The sequence below is a fragment of the Grus americana genome, chromosome Z, assembly GCF_028858705.1.
Source record: "Grus americana isolate bGruAme1 chromosome Z, bGruAme1.mat, whole genome shotgun sequence".
Lineage (NCBI taxonomy): Eukaryota > Metazoa > Chordata > Aves > Gruiformes > Gruidae > Grus > Grus americana.
This window is the reverse complement of record NC_072891.1, coordinates 68,286,102-68,300,517: the sequence shown is the minus strand read 5'-3', so window position 1 is coordinate 68,300,517 and position 14,416 is coordinate 68,286,102. Positions and strand designations below refer to the sequence as shown.

Below are 14,416 nucleotides of genomic sequence, written 5' to 3'. Positions count from 1 at the left end.
TAACATGTACAATTAGAGTTTATTTGGAAAATAGCTACTGTGATAGTGAGTTTATTCATCTCAAAACAAAAAGTGGTGGGGGGCATTCCTCTGATTCTGATTTTTCAATTTTAGTGAAGAAAAAAATAAGAGCAGCGTGGTGCCTTTTATAACATAAAAACTGTAGAAATTTTAGTTATCTTTTTCTTTAACCATTCTGGGAAGATGCCAGGCATTGCTGAATGTTCCTAGGGGTAAAAACAAAAAAGAAAAAATTGTTGTAAGGTAAGATTCCACCCTCAGTAAGTTTCTGCCAGGAAGACCTGCCACACCACACTAAGCAGTTTTGTGTGGAGGTCTGTCTTAGTGTAAACCTTAGCTATTTTCTGAAAAATTGGTGCCGCAGCCTGTCATTCTAGCTGGAAGGTGGCAATAAGGAACACCGAAAGTAAATAAAAGATTAGTCTGAGTTGTCTTTCTCATGGTGGGCAATACTTTATCATTGATTGTGAGCCACAAAGACATTTTATTCTGGGTTTGGAAAATGTATGTACTGATGTTCTTAGTATTTCTAGAGATGAACTAATCGGATTTTCTTTTCCTAAACTTTCATGAGTAAATAGGTCATTTATAATCACAAGTATTTATGAATGAATAAATGCCTGTTTCTGAATTCGGTGCACTGATCTAAACATGGAATTGCAGTAATTTATGCTGTTACCATAAAAATAGTCATATAATAATCAACATTGATCTCTGACCTCAGCCTATGGAAATCAGGCTTATTAAGTCATTTGTGATGTTCCTGCATAAAATTTTACTGCATAAAATCTTGTTAATGCTTTGTCAAGCTTCTTTTTTAAATGTCCCAATCTGCTGTGCTTTTTACAAGCGTTCCCCTCAGCTGACCTCACTGCATACACTTTTAATTTTTTCTATATTATGAGATGCACATAGAGAAACACAGAAAACTTCCTAATTTTATTAGCTTTTCTCCAGGGCAGGGGACTTCCAATCCCATTTTCCTGTTTCCTGGGCTAGGACTATCCACATTCCTCTCATCTCTTCACAGTACCTGATTCCTTCCACCTCCCTCCCTCCCTTTTTGTTAAAATTTGAAAGGCACGACAGGATTTTTTGTTCTCTGGTGATTATTTAGATTTGTAGTGGTTTCTTCCAGTGTTTGGGGAACCTCTGCAGGTGCTACAGGTAGCACGTGTGATAGCCTGGGTGTCCTCCGTGGAGCAGGTGCTGCTCCAACCACTTCAATATCCCCCTTACCACCTTGTTCTCTCCAAATCTACTGATTCTTTCCTTGGGCTCGCCCAACTGCCTGGGCCCTTACAGATGAGATCTCGGAATCAGACCTGGGGTGCCTTATATAAGAGGATTCTTAGATCTATTTGGTGCTTTAATAATTTAAAGACTTTTCAGAAGCTATTAATTTCTAAAAACAATTTAGGCATTCTCAAATGATTTAATATGCTGCCTCATTGAGCACATTATACGTGTACTATACTCTGAAAAGATTGTGTATCTTCAGAAGATGTTTTTTAATTTTATTTTTCATTAATGAAGTAAAATAATTTCTAGGAGACCATATGTTTCCCACCACTACCACCAACTAAATTTTTCCTTATGTTTCATTCTTTGTTACTTGGCAGAGTTATATGCATTTTAGTCTTTTGTAGACTGTGACTTTGCAATTACTTGCACGAAATTAACAGAATACTTGATGTCTTTATATGTATGTATGTCTGTCTGTGTGAATGTTCATAATAAACTATATATAATGTATATAAACTGAAAAATAAGCTTGTCTGAAGACAAGGTACATTTATCACACACAGGAGAAATATGGGGTACAGGCTCATGTTTTTGAGGTGAGGCAGTGCATTCAATAAGAATAAAATACGCTAAATGGCTTATTCCTACTTTTACTGAATTTAATGGCAGTTAAAATTCCCAGGATTTGACCGTATCCCTGGACATGCACAACCGGTCAACACTTCCTCAGCCATGGGGCCTTTTTTGTGAAACAGGCTTTCAGACTTATGCGAGCACCCTGATGCTTCTGTGTGTTCCCTGGATAATAACTTTCATTTTTAGTCACCTCACAAATGCCATTTGACTAATGAAAAGTGTTAAAAAGTTAATGTGTGTTTGGCTATACCTCCTTCTCAAAGGAAATAGTAATCACTGTTCTGAGTACTCTTCAGTCTTGTTCACGTAAATCTTCTCTTACGCATAAGAAGCTTTGCAGAGAAATAAACCCAGATCATAATATTTTCCAATATAGTACTAGGCCATCGTTTCTAGGAGTAGAAGTAAAATATTCTATTGATCATATTTCTCTCATTCTCTAAGAAAAGTATCTAGCCAAACACTTACATTGAGAATATTTTCATTGGTGTGTGAACCTGCATAATTCTGTGACTTCTTTATGGGCGGTTACTCACTCCTCGAAGGTGAATAAAAACAGTGCAAATATAACACCTTTTACATAGTCCAGCCAACTTTCTAGAGACATTTTGTCTATCTACAGAAAATCTCCCTAACGTGTATTTACTAGCTTGCTTTCTGTAATACAGTATCACTCCCAACACACTATATTGTCATTAAACTTGGTATAAACTTAAAAAACAAACTTGTGCAGTAGTAAGAAGAATTACAAGCAATTACAAGCAAGAAGCGGTGAAGTTAATGTAGTTAGTAAAAAAATTAATATCTTGTCAGAAATAGTATTTAGTGCAAATATATCTGAAGAAGAGAAATCAGAAACAATACTGAATTTGAACCCAGTAAACCAATATAATGGAAATACAACTACTCTTCTCTTGAGGAAAGTAAGAAAAGTTATTTTGTATGTTAAACACAATAAATTGTAATTGTTCAAATTCTTTGATGACTATTCATCAAACCTATATAACTATATTTTGATACAATATAATTTTTAGGGCAAACAAAATCGAGTTAGAAGACTTAATATTCTTAATTACTGACTGTATTTTTAGAGTTTTCCTTGCCCTTAAATAAACAGCTCTGTCGTTCAAGGCAGCCAGATTAAGATTCAGAAGTTAGTAAAAACCATGTTCATAGAATCCTCCCTCAGAACAAATCCTGGGCTTAAGCTATGGGATTGTAAGGGACAAAGTAACTTCTTATTCACTGTTCTGTCCCCAAACCTGATAGACCAATGAGGCAAGAGAAGCTGCAGTATTGTTCCTCAGTAGGGTACCAGTTGGTAAGTCTTATCAGTTCCACCTCCTGGGTATCTCAGGAGAACTAATGGAAGACACAGGATGGTGGCCAAAGCTGGGACTTCCAGGGTCAGGGGCAAAAATCTGCAAGCATTACGTTACTCTTGATATCCAGCATGAACCCTGGAGACTGGAGATTTTGCCTACTTTCATTTCAGTTCATGTGAATGAGCTTTTGATATCTGAAGTTGTTCCAAAGCTGTAGTAAAGTCTACTGCCTTCTTTATGCCTGGTATCTTGATGGCAGCAGAGACTTTTCTACTGCAATCCCAGCACAGGCCAACGGAGGAGGCGTTTCTGCAGGCGTGGCTGCACACCCTGCACAGCAGAGACCACCACAAGGCAACAAGAGCTCCCTTTCACTGGCATGGTGCTGCTCGATCTATGGCTTTGCTGGCAGAAGAGATCAGAGAGGGGGAGATTTGTCCTCAAGGTCTAGCTAATGTGGTTAGGCCAGCAAGACTTTATGGCATGCAGCTGGTCTGAAACATGATGCCTAACCATTGGCTGCAGGGTGGGCAGCACAGGGAGAGTGCTCGGACATGGCTATTGCATGGGTGACAGTGCTACCTGACAGATCTCAGTGCTGCTGGTACAGGAGCAGTGAATAAGGTAACGTGGAGGTTTTGGTCTGTAAGGTTTGCGCAGTATGTTTCACAGCCACTTTACATTCAGGTGGTGAATGTTTTTTTCCATTTCTAGCAGTAATGGATTCCTAAAATCCTCAGGAGAGTTTTTGTTAAGTTATATTTAAAGATTAACATGTCTTGTAGAAGTTTTGCTCTTCAAAGTCTTCCTTTTATCATCTTGTTGGTAAGGTACTGGCAAAAGTGAGAAAGAGGTTATATGGATATATTATTAACTGGCTGATTTGTATAGTATCATTACTTTCATATGGCTGTAATCACTGTACGACAGTGTTCTCCCCTCAATCATTCTGCATATTTCAGTATTTCTATATATCAGACATCTAAGAGAAGCAGGTATGTTACACTCTTTCATGCAAAGATGCATTCTTGCATATTCTTCTTACTGCCTATTAGAAACCAAGAATATTATCTATCGTTCAGTGATACAGTCACTACTTTGAAGGTAATGGCTTGTGTAGCTTTGAGGCATGGAGCAGTATCAGGACAATCAGCAAATTTCTTTTGTGAGTTGGGTACTCCTAATGATTACTAAGCTTTGAGGAGTCTGAATTGTTCTTACACTTTTACTTGCTCCATGGACATTTCACATGCATGGTACTATTGAATATGAGAATTTTAATGGCTAATTTAATACTGTCAGTGCAGTTATGTTGGTACCTCACAGTGGTGCAATCCCGAATACTGATATCTTGGCAATCGTAACAATTAGCAAATCTCCATGTTCAGATTTTATGAACGTGAACATAGTAGCTTGTGCCAACAGCCAGAACAGGAGCTCGGTGGAAAAAGAATTAATTTTCTTTTATTACTGCATATTAATGGAGTGATTTTTATTCAGTTTAGCTATAGCTGCTTTAAGAGTTGACCAATGAAAATGTCAGTTATGCTTTCAACTAACATGGTTTTACTTTTGCTGTGGCTCAAATGTTAAATATTTTGTACTGGACCCATGACTGCAGGAAAGTTGTTTTGCAAAAGATAACAGTGAAATATCTGAAGAGCAAATAGGTGTCTGAACAGTCAGACACTGAGATAATGAAAACCGTGTTAAATTTTGTTCATATGTTTAATCAAAACAAAGTGGAGGATTAAAAATAGTATGATAGAAGTGGACAGTGTAATAGAGAGTTGCAATATCTGCAAATAATAGATGTCAAAAAATTTGACAAGGCAATGTGAGTCAAGAGAAAATCAAATTTAATTTGATTGTCATTGAATGTTGCTTCATTGATCAAAATATTTCATAGCTCATGTATTAAAGACAGCTATGTCTTCATTTTTTATAATGGAAAGAAATTATTTCTCCCCTGACTTCTGAGATCACAAGAATTAATTTTCACCTCCTTTTCTGGTAGAATCCACAAAATGAAAAGTTGGAGCATAGTGTCTGGTTTTAGTAAAGAATTTGGATCAGCCAATCTGCTTTTGTTCCTCTTTCTTTTTCAAATTTTTCATTTTATTGAGAGAAAGGCATAGATGTATAAAGGAGATGAACTGGACAGAAGGCTGGAAAGAAGTTAGACCTAGAACACTTTTTCTTTTTTTCACTTGGTAAAGATCCTGTGTGTTTGAAAGCCACAGTGATTTGTTCCAGCCATCAGCTGGTCTTATAAAGATATTACTGCTTGCTTCTTTTTGTAAGTAAATATATTAATCTGAGAGTGAGATGTACTTGGGTCTCTAGCTAAGATGAGGTGGTTTGTTGTTTGTTTTAAAAAAATAAAGTCTAATGTATATCTTTCAGTACAGTCTCCTATTCTATTATGAATACAACAAATAATTGCAGCCTGCCTTAAATACGTGTTATTCAGAATTTTAATTTCCATAGCATGGTTTTACTAATTTATATGTTCATAAATTCTCTTATCTAAACTCTACCGTTAGAGAGAAGGATTAAAGGTAACTCTACTTCTTTTAGTAGCAATGGAAAGAGCTGTATTATTGGGGTTTTTTTCCAATTAGGATTCACCCTTTACCACAGCTCAATGAGAAAAAAAAAAGAAAAAAAAGATGCTTATGGTCTGTAGTTCCCTCTTCCACTTCATCAGTAAAAACTGTCAGCATGAATGAACATGTTTTATATCTCCACAATATCTTGGCTCATGGATTCCCCTTGTTATTGCCTCCTTTGTATCATCATGATGTTTTCTTTATTCTCTTTCTCTTTTTTTAGATAACAGTGCTACCATATCAGATTATACGTATTGGTTGTGAGAAACCTAATTTTATCTGTGGAACCACAATGTAGTGTCAGTGAACAGAAACACATTGATTTAATTAAGAGGGGAGCTAAGTTCTTATTTCATTATGTGTAATGTGGGTGTTCTTTTTTACAGAAATAATACTACAGTTGCAATGCTTAAAAGATTCAATCTTTTAGCTGTCAGGACTTTCTTCTGCCTATTAACTCCATTTATACTAATAATTCTAGGAACTCTGTAAACTGCAACAAGATAGTCTGAACACAAATGTGCTTTGTCCTTGCTAAGCTTCTGAAAGTCCTGAATATTGGCTGCCTCACTAGAGAAGGAACATCCTTACTGCTTATCTCAATCCCTTTTATCATTAAAAAACCCAAACAAACATAAAACCCACAAACCTAAAAATCTGTCTTATACTCATTGCTTATTTGATGCTAGCATGCTTACCTAGATCTGCAGGCTATACTTTTTCCAGTCTCAGACTGGTGCATGCATTAGAGTCATGTTATTAGATATCCCTGAAGTAGTGAGTCCATTACTGGGAGACTCTCCATCTTTTTTTTTTTTTTTTTTTTTCCCCCAATCACTTTCATCTCAAAGATGTAAAGCTAATTTTTTCCTGTTTTCATAGTGAAACTGTTCTACTTAAAGGTCTAAGTGAAAAATCCCACAGGTAATATTTCTTGGTGCCCAGTTTTCAATTGCTTTTTTATATTTATTTTTAATAAAAACAGAAAATGTTTTTCTGGTTTTGGAAGTAGCACTCCAGCATTTTTCTTTTATTGTACATTAGACTGTACTGGTTCTGGGATTTATATGTTTGTATGTCAGAGGTTCTAGAAATTTTGAATTCTTTATATACCTATGCATAAGGTAGCCCATACAATGCAAGCTTATGAATAAGCTGAGCAATTTTTATGCTTCATTTCTTTCATTACCTTTCTGCTGTGATTGTTTGTATATCAGGATGCAACATGTGTATTTTTTACAATATTTGATGTAATATACATTTTGAAATGAATGCATGTTTGTGCAGCATATAATTGTTTCTGCTAGCCACTGTGACACTATATTGGTGTATATTTTTATTCACTGGAAAAGATGCTCACTACAAATTCTGATAGTCCTTTGTGGGAAAAAGTGGTATTTCCTATGACTTAACACCAGCTAATTAATTTAGAACTGCATCATCTGTGTGCTGTGTAATCAATGAGTACATGGGTCTCACTGCACCTTGGAACTCAGTGCCAGGAGCTGAGTGATGTCTGAGAAGAGCTGTGCATAGAATCATAGAATGGTTGGGGTTGGAGGGCACCTTAAGGATCATCTAGTTCCAACCCCCTGCCATGGGCATGGACACCTTCCACTAGACCAAGTTACGCAAAGCCCCATCCAACCTGGCCTTGAACACTTCCAGGGATGGGGCATCCACAGCTTCTCTGGGCAACCTGTTCCAGTACCTCACCACCCTCACAGTAAACAATTTCTTTCTAACGTCCAATTTAAATCTCCCCTCCTTCGGCTTAAACCCATTACCCCTTGTCCTGTCACTACACTCCCTGATAAATAGTCCCTCTCCAGCTTTCCTGTAGGCCCCTTCAGATACTGGAAGGCTGCTCTAAGGTCCCCCTGGAGCTTTCACTTCTCCAGGCTGAACAACCTCAACTCTCTCAGCCTGGCTTTGTAGCAGAGGTGCTCCAGCCCTCTGATCATCTTTGTGACCCTCCTCTGGACTCCCTCCAGCAGATCCATGTCCTTCTTGTACTGGGGACCCCAGAGCTGGATGCAGTACTCCAGGTGGGGTCTCAGCAGAGCAGAGTAGAGGGGAAGAACCACCTCCCTCAAACTTTTGGCCATGCTTCTTTTGATGCAGCCCAGGACATGGTTGGCTTTCTGGGCTGCAGGCACACATTGTTGGGTCATGTTGAGCTTCTCGTCCACCAACACTCCCAAGTCCTTCTCCTCAGGGCTGCTTTCAATCCATTCTCCACCCAGCCTGTAGTTGTGCTTGGGATTGCGCCGACCCATGTGCAGGACCTTGCACTTGGCCTTCTTGAGCTTCATGCAGTTTGCACGGGCCCACCTCTCAAGCCTGTCAAGGTCCCTCTGGATGGCATCCCATCCCACTGTCCATGTTGCTAACAAAGATGTTAAACAATGCTGGTCCCAATACTAACCCCTGAGGAATGCCAGTCATCACTATTCTCCTCTTGGCTCCAAGCTATTGACCAAAAATCTTTGAGTGCGACCATCCAACCAATTCCTTATCCAACAAGCGATCCATCTATCAGATTCACGTATTTCCAATTTAGAGACAAGGATGTCATGTGGGACAGTGTCAAATGCTTTGCACAAGTCCAGATAGATGACATCAGTTGCTCTTTCCTTATCTGCCAACGCTGTAGCCCTGTTGTAGAAGGCCACCCAATTTGACAGGCATGATTTTCTCTTAGTGAAGCCATGTTTGCTGTCACAAATCACCTCCTTATTTTCCAGGAGGCCTCAGCCTCAGCATAGTTTCCAGGAGCATCTGCTCCATGATCTTGCCAGGCACAGAGGTGGGGATGGCTGGCCTGTAGTTCCCCAGGTCTTCCTTTTTTCCCTTAAAAATGGGGGTTATGTTTCCCCTTTTCCAGTCAGTGGGAACTTCACCGGACTGCGAGGACTTCTCAGATATCATGGAGAGGTGTTTAGCAATTTCATCCACCAGGTCTCTCAGGACATGTGGATGCATCTCATCAAGTCCCATGGACTTGTGAACCTTCAGGTTGCTTAGATGGTCTTAAACCTGGTCTTCTCCTTCAGTGGGTGGTTCTTCATTCTCCAGTCCCTGCCTTTGCCTTCTGTGACCTGGGCGGTGTGGCTAGAGCACTTGCTGGTGAAGACTGAGGCAAAAAAGTTGTTGAGTATTTTAGCCTTCTCCATATCCCAGGTAACCAAGTCTCTTGTTTCCTTCTGGTGATGGCCCACATTTTCCCTAGTCTTCCTTTTATCACTGACATACCTATAGAAGCTTTTCTTGTTGCCCTTGATGTCTCTGGCCACATTTAATTCTACTGGGGCTTTACCTCTGCTATCCTGATCCCTGGCTGCTTAGACAGTTTCTCTGTATTCCTCCCAGGCTACCTGCCCTTGCTTCCACCTTCTGTAGGCCTCCTTTTTGCATTTGAGTTTGTTCATCAGGAGCTCCTTGTTCACCCATGCAGGCCTCCAGGCATTTTTGCCTGACTTCCTCTTTGTTGAGATGCATCGCAAGGAGGTGACCCTTGAATAATAACCAGCTTTCCTGGGCCCCTCTTCCCTCCAGGGTTTCATCCCATGGCACTCTACCAAGCAGATCCCTGAAGAGGCCAAAGTCTGCTCTCCTGAAGTCCAAGGTATTGAGCTTGCTGTGCACCCTCCTCGCTGCCCTGAGGATCTTGAACTCCCCCATTTCATGGTCTCTGCAGCCAAGGCTGCCCTCGAGCTTCACATTCCCCAGCAGCCCCTCCTTGTTGGTGAGAACAAGGTCCAGCATGGCACGTCTCCTCATTGGCTCCTCTATCACCTGGAGAAGCAAGTTATCGTCAATGCATTCCAGGAATTTCCTGGATTGCTTGTGCCCTGCTGTGTCGTCCTTCAACAGATATCGGGGTGATTGAAGTCGCCCATGAGGAGCAGGGCTTGTGAACATGAGGCTGCTCCTGTCTGTCTCCATAGGACCTTATCCTCTGTTTGCTTGTTCAAGTGGCCTGTAGCAGACCCCCACTGTAATGTCACCTGTCCCTGCCCTCCCTCAAATCCTAACCCTTAAGCTCTTGGTCATCTCCTCCTCCATCCCCAGGCAGAGCTCCATGAACTCCATCTGGTCATTGACACAGAGGGCGACACCTCCTCCTCGTCTGCCCTGCCTGTCCTTCCTAAAAGGCCTATATCCTTCCATTCCAACACTCTAGTCATAGAGGCCATCTCACCACGACTCCGTGATGCCAATGAGATCGTAGCCCTGCAGGTGTGTGCACATGTCTCCAACTCCTCTTGTTTATTCCCCATGCTATGTGTGTCTGCACAGAGGCATTTAGGTTGGGCCCTCAATGAAGCTGACTGACTGGCCGGAGTGGCTGAAATTCCTTTGTGCTGCACTTCAGGTGTTCTCCTTCTGACCTGCGATCCTTTTCCAGTTTCTGGGCTTCTATTGCTGGCATCAAACTGGTAGGAGTGAGATGGATTGAGGTTCCCCTCCCCTGGCAACTTTAAAACCCTCTTCACCACCTTGGCAAGCCTATGACCGCATCCTCAGATGGGTGAGATTTATTGGTTAACATGTAAAGAAAAGCTTAGTTGACGGAGAATTTTTTAACAATTTTATGTTAAGAGGTTTTTTATCGTTTTATTACTCCTAATTTATTAACAGTTATGGATACCAGAGGCATTCACAGTTTTCTGAGATCTAGGAACAAGCAGGGACAGAGAATTCATAGTGTATAATTTAGGTAACCTTGCAAATGGACAATGAAGTGAGTATAGAGACATAACAGTTTCAGAAAGTCCAAGTGATTTTGACATAAATTGTGTATCCCTATATTATCTTGCTGTATAACTTGCTTGTACTGCATGGAAACTTGAAGCACCAAGCCAGACAGTAACAAAGCAAAAGTAGTCTGGAAGATCAAAAGAAAATATGAAAAGAGTGGTGATGACAACTTCTGCAGTCTCATAGTTTGCTGTCCTCTTCCCTCAAAGCATGGTGATTTTGAGATGGGTAATCCTATGGGAAGCTGAAGCCTGAAATTCTTCTGAAACTTGATTAGAAATTTTTATCTATGAATACCAAAGATAACATGGCTCAACTGCTGAGACAGTTCACTGCTGCTTTGCTGTTACTTCATGTATCTTCTTCTCATTCTCTATCCACCTTTTGTAACAGATTTTATAGGCTCCATTCCTGTATGAACTTCAACTCCTTACTCATGCACGGAAGTATTTAATCTTTCATTTAATGAGTATATTTTCTTAGCATTTTTTTTGGGGGGGAAAAAAAAAAAAAGTGGTATTGCTTTATCCTTGAAATTTGGGCTCTAGAACAAGTGTTTTAGAGAGTGGGGGTTTTTTTCAATAAATGTTCTAGGGCATATATTACAAGGAAATGTTAATGAAAGGCATATTTGAATTTTGAAACATCTCCCCTTGAAACCTGACTGTAAGTGTTTTATTTATCCTGCTGTAGAGGGAACCAATAAAATTAGCCAGTGAGATTAGCCAGCAATATTCTGCTCTGGAATACTGCTGAATAATAGTAACAAGTAGCACATATTTTGCAGGGAGGGTTGCGCACAAGAGAAATGTAACTCGTGTTCCAGAGTGTGCAGTGTAAATGAATGAGATAAAGAGTAAGGAGAAAAATGTCATCACATAAAGATGAAGTTCCTTTCTTGAGTTAACACAACAGTTATGGCAGTAGCAGAGCTAGAAATTAGAAACCACTGGGCACCCATCTATTTCCTGTGATCTATTGTAAGATAATGTGTAGATAACATATTTGAATGGGTAGCAACTACATTCAAAACAATTGTGATTTTATTTTTCCATCACAAACAAAAAAAAGAGAGGAAAAATATGTTACAAATTATTTATTCTGCTGCAATACCTCTGATTCGATAGGAGTGTGTTCAAGGACTTAATGCTGTTGGTTTTTTGCAATATAATTATGTTGGTTTTACACTTCTTGATCTGGAGGAGCAGGAAATTTTTGACCTTAAAAATATTTAAGAAGGTAAGATCAAGAGCAGCAAAACTACCTGCTGTAATCATGGGGATAGGAATCATCAGTGGACACTTTTTTTTTTTTTTCCCAATGGTTTTATCAATGCAAAAAGGCTACTATTGTAACTGTTAGGCTAAAAAATGTAATTCAGCCCTTGTATGCTACTAACCTAATGAAAAGAACAAACAAAATCCAGTGATCACCAAGTTAACCAGATATATTATAAATTTTTGCTAGCAAGGGCAAAATATGTATATGTCTTAACTTTTCTGGCATTAAGCATAGCAGAAATAACTATGATCCTTGTTTGTACATTCAATTTGTGTGGTTTATATCTCCTGGCATTTTCTCTAGTACTTTCTGTCAAGAAGATAGTTGGGGTGTGTCACAGTCATGGTGCACAGAAATAAACGATGAAATCAGACACAGATGTTAAATAGCAGTATTTAGTACCTAGTACTAATGTCGTACCAATAAAGTATTAACTAGTAGTAGTTTAAATGCACAAAATTATAGTCTGTAAAAGGTAATTTAAATTTAAATGTTATTTAATTTTTAATTTTCTTCATCCTTGAATTCTTATCTTGAATATGTTATATCTAGCCCCAAAGAAACATCTTAACTCCTACCAGGAAGATACAACCTACCTAGCTGTGAACAGAGAGTTCTCTTTTTGAGGATCCAAATGTGTCTGATCTTACACTAATATCTTAAATAAATATCATTGTTTTGACTAAAACTAGGAACCTCTCTTATGCCTTTTAAAAAGCTAAATGCAAGTCCATAGCATTTTAAATAATTTTCATTTAAAACTTTAAAATAATTTGTAGTACTTAATTTTTCTTTAAGACTTTCAGGTTTGCTTTATTTTTCAAGTACAGATGATATTTTTCAGAGTTTGCAGCACTTTCTTGTATTAGATGTGTATACTCTTTACCTTTGTATACAAGCCTGTTTTATGTATCTGAACCCCAAGTATCTACATTTGTAGTTTATACTTACTTCTCTAAAAGGGTAAATCTTGGCTTTAAATTTCTCTCAGTATTAAAATATGAATTATAGCCATAAAGCTTACCTATATAATTTTCTTTGCACTAATAGCCCAGAAAACAAAATTATTATTTGTTGAGTGCTATCTGATTATGTTGTATACAGCAATAACAGATGATATTTCTGGTAAAAAGTCAATGCATATACCAAAGGTCTATTGTACTTAACGTCTTTTCTTTTCACCAGCTGTGTTCTGTTGAACAATAGGACTGCATTTTTATTTGAAATAAAGCAAACCAAGATGACCTCCATAGGACAGCAGCAGAAGCGGGCACTTGATCTATCTTCCTAGTGCTTCTCTGTGCATCCTACCAGGAGCACTGGAAAAATTCCACTCCGTACATCTAAGGACCACTTCAACATAATAGGTACAAAACATTTCATTCCTGCTGCCACGAGTACTGCAATTATCAGAAAGGGATTGGAAATTATAAGGACTGTATGTGAGGACTCTTCAAAGTGGATTAGTAATGTGGGTGGCAATCAAAGAAATGGTTTAGTACTTGAGGGATTGTGTAATTAACCTCAGCAGAAATTGTGCTGCTTGCATATTGTATATATATATTAAAAAAAAAAAAGAGGAAGAAGTATTCATGTCCTGTAAATTCCAGAAGACAATGTGAAAGGAAGATCCAGCAAACATAGAAAATTGCTTTTTTTCTCTTCTCTCCATGAGGTTTGGATCAGATTTTCCTTGTATTGTCATAGTCAGTACAGAAATAATTATTAATACACATAACTTCAAAATAAATATTCCATAGCTTTTTTATCAACATACTAACTCAAAATGCTTTGTAGGGAAGCCAAAAAACAGAACAAAGCTTCAAAGGCTAAGTATCAACAATTTGTTTCAAGGAGTGAATCATTTTGACTTTATCTTTGGTTGGAAATTTGCAGTAGCTGTGCTGAATCTTGACTGCAGTTCACTACCCTGCATGACTGAGGCAGGGGGTTGCTCCCCCACCCCACAAACCACTGTGTTTTGCAAAGCTGCTTGGAAATGGCTTTCTACTCTCTGCATCAATGCAGTCTACTACTGCACTTTCCTGCTGTAATGCAACTGTGCGTTTACTGAGAGAAAAAGACCTCTTGAATTGCACCTTCAGCCTTTAATTAATACTTCTGATAAGTTGTGCCTCTCTCTTGCATTAAAAATAGCAAAAGTAATTACACCCAAGAAAAACCTATGACACAGATGAAGAGGCATCTGAACTGAATACACAAGAGAGGGACTGGACCACCAGCAGTAAAACCACAGTGTCGTAATATTAAGTACAACACCATGTACCATATGAGATGGCCAAATTTTCTTTTAATAGTTCAGTAGCGCTGGGAGTGTAAGTACGTTACAGATTGTGCAAAAGCAAAGAAAAACTTTCTGGTTTTCTTACGTTATAACCTACCTGATGTGTAACCAGAAATAGAATTGGAAAAGCAGATAACAGTGCCAAAAACATGAGCCAATGGTCTTATAAGGACAAACATTTTTTAGTCATTGCCTGAAAAAACATCAATGGTATTGTATTTTGGCAC

At 38.7% G+C, this 14,416-nt stretch overlaps 1 protein-coding gene across 5 annotated transcripts in view; it reads left to right on the top strand.

Annotated features, from left to right (window-relative positions):
* PRR16 (proline rich 16) overlaps positions 1-14,416 on the top strand; it is a 173,158-nt gene that overhangs the window by 94,093 nt on the left and 64,649 nt on the right. Inside the window, exon 2 of one of the 5 annotated variants that reach the window (XM_054809380.1) lies at positions 13,070-13,251. The exons of the other annotated variants lie outside the window; for them this stretch is intronic. The gene's annotated coding sequence lies outside the window, so the exon portion shown is untranslated. The remainder of the gene's footprint in view (positions 1-13,069; positions 13,252-14,416) is intronic. 5 annotated transcript variants of the gene reach the window in all.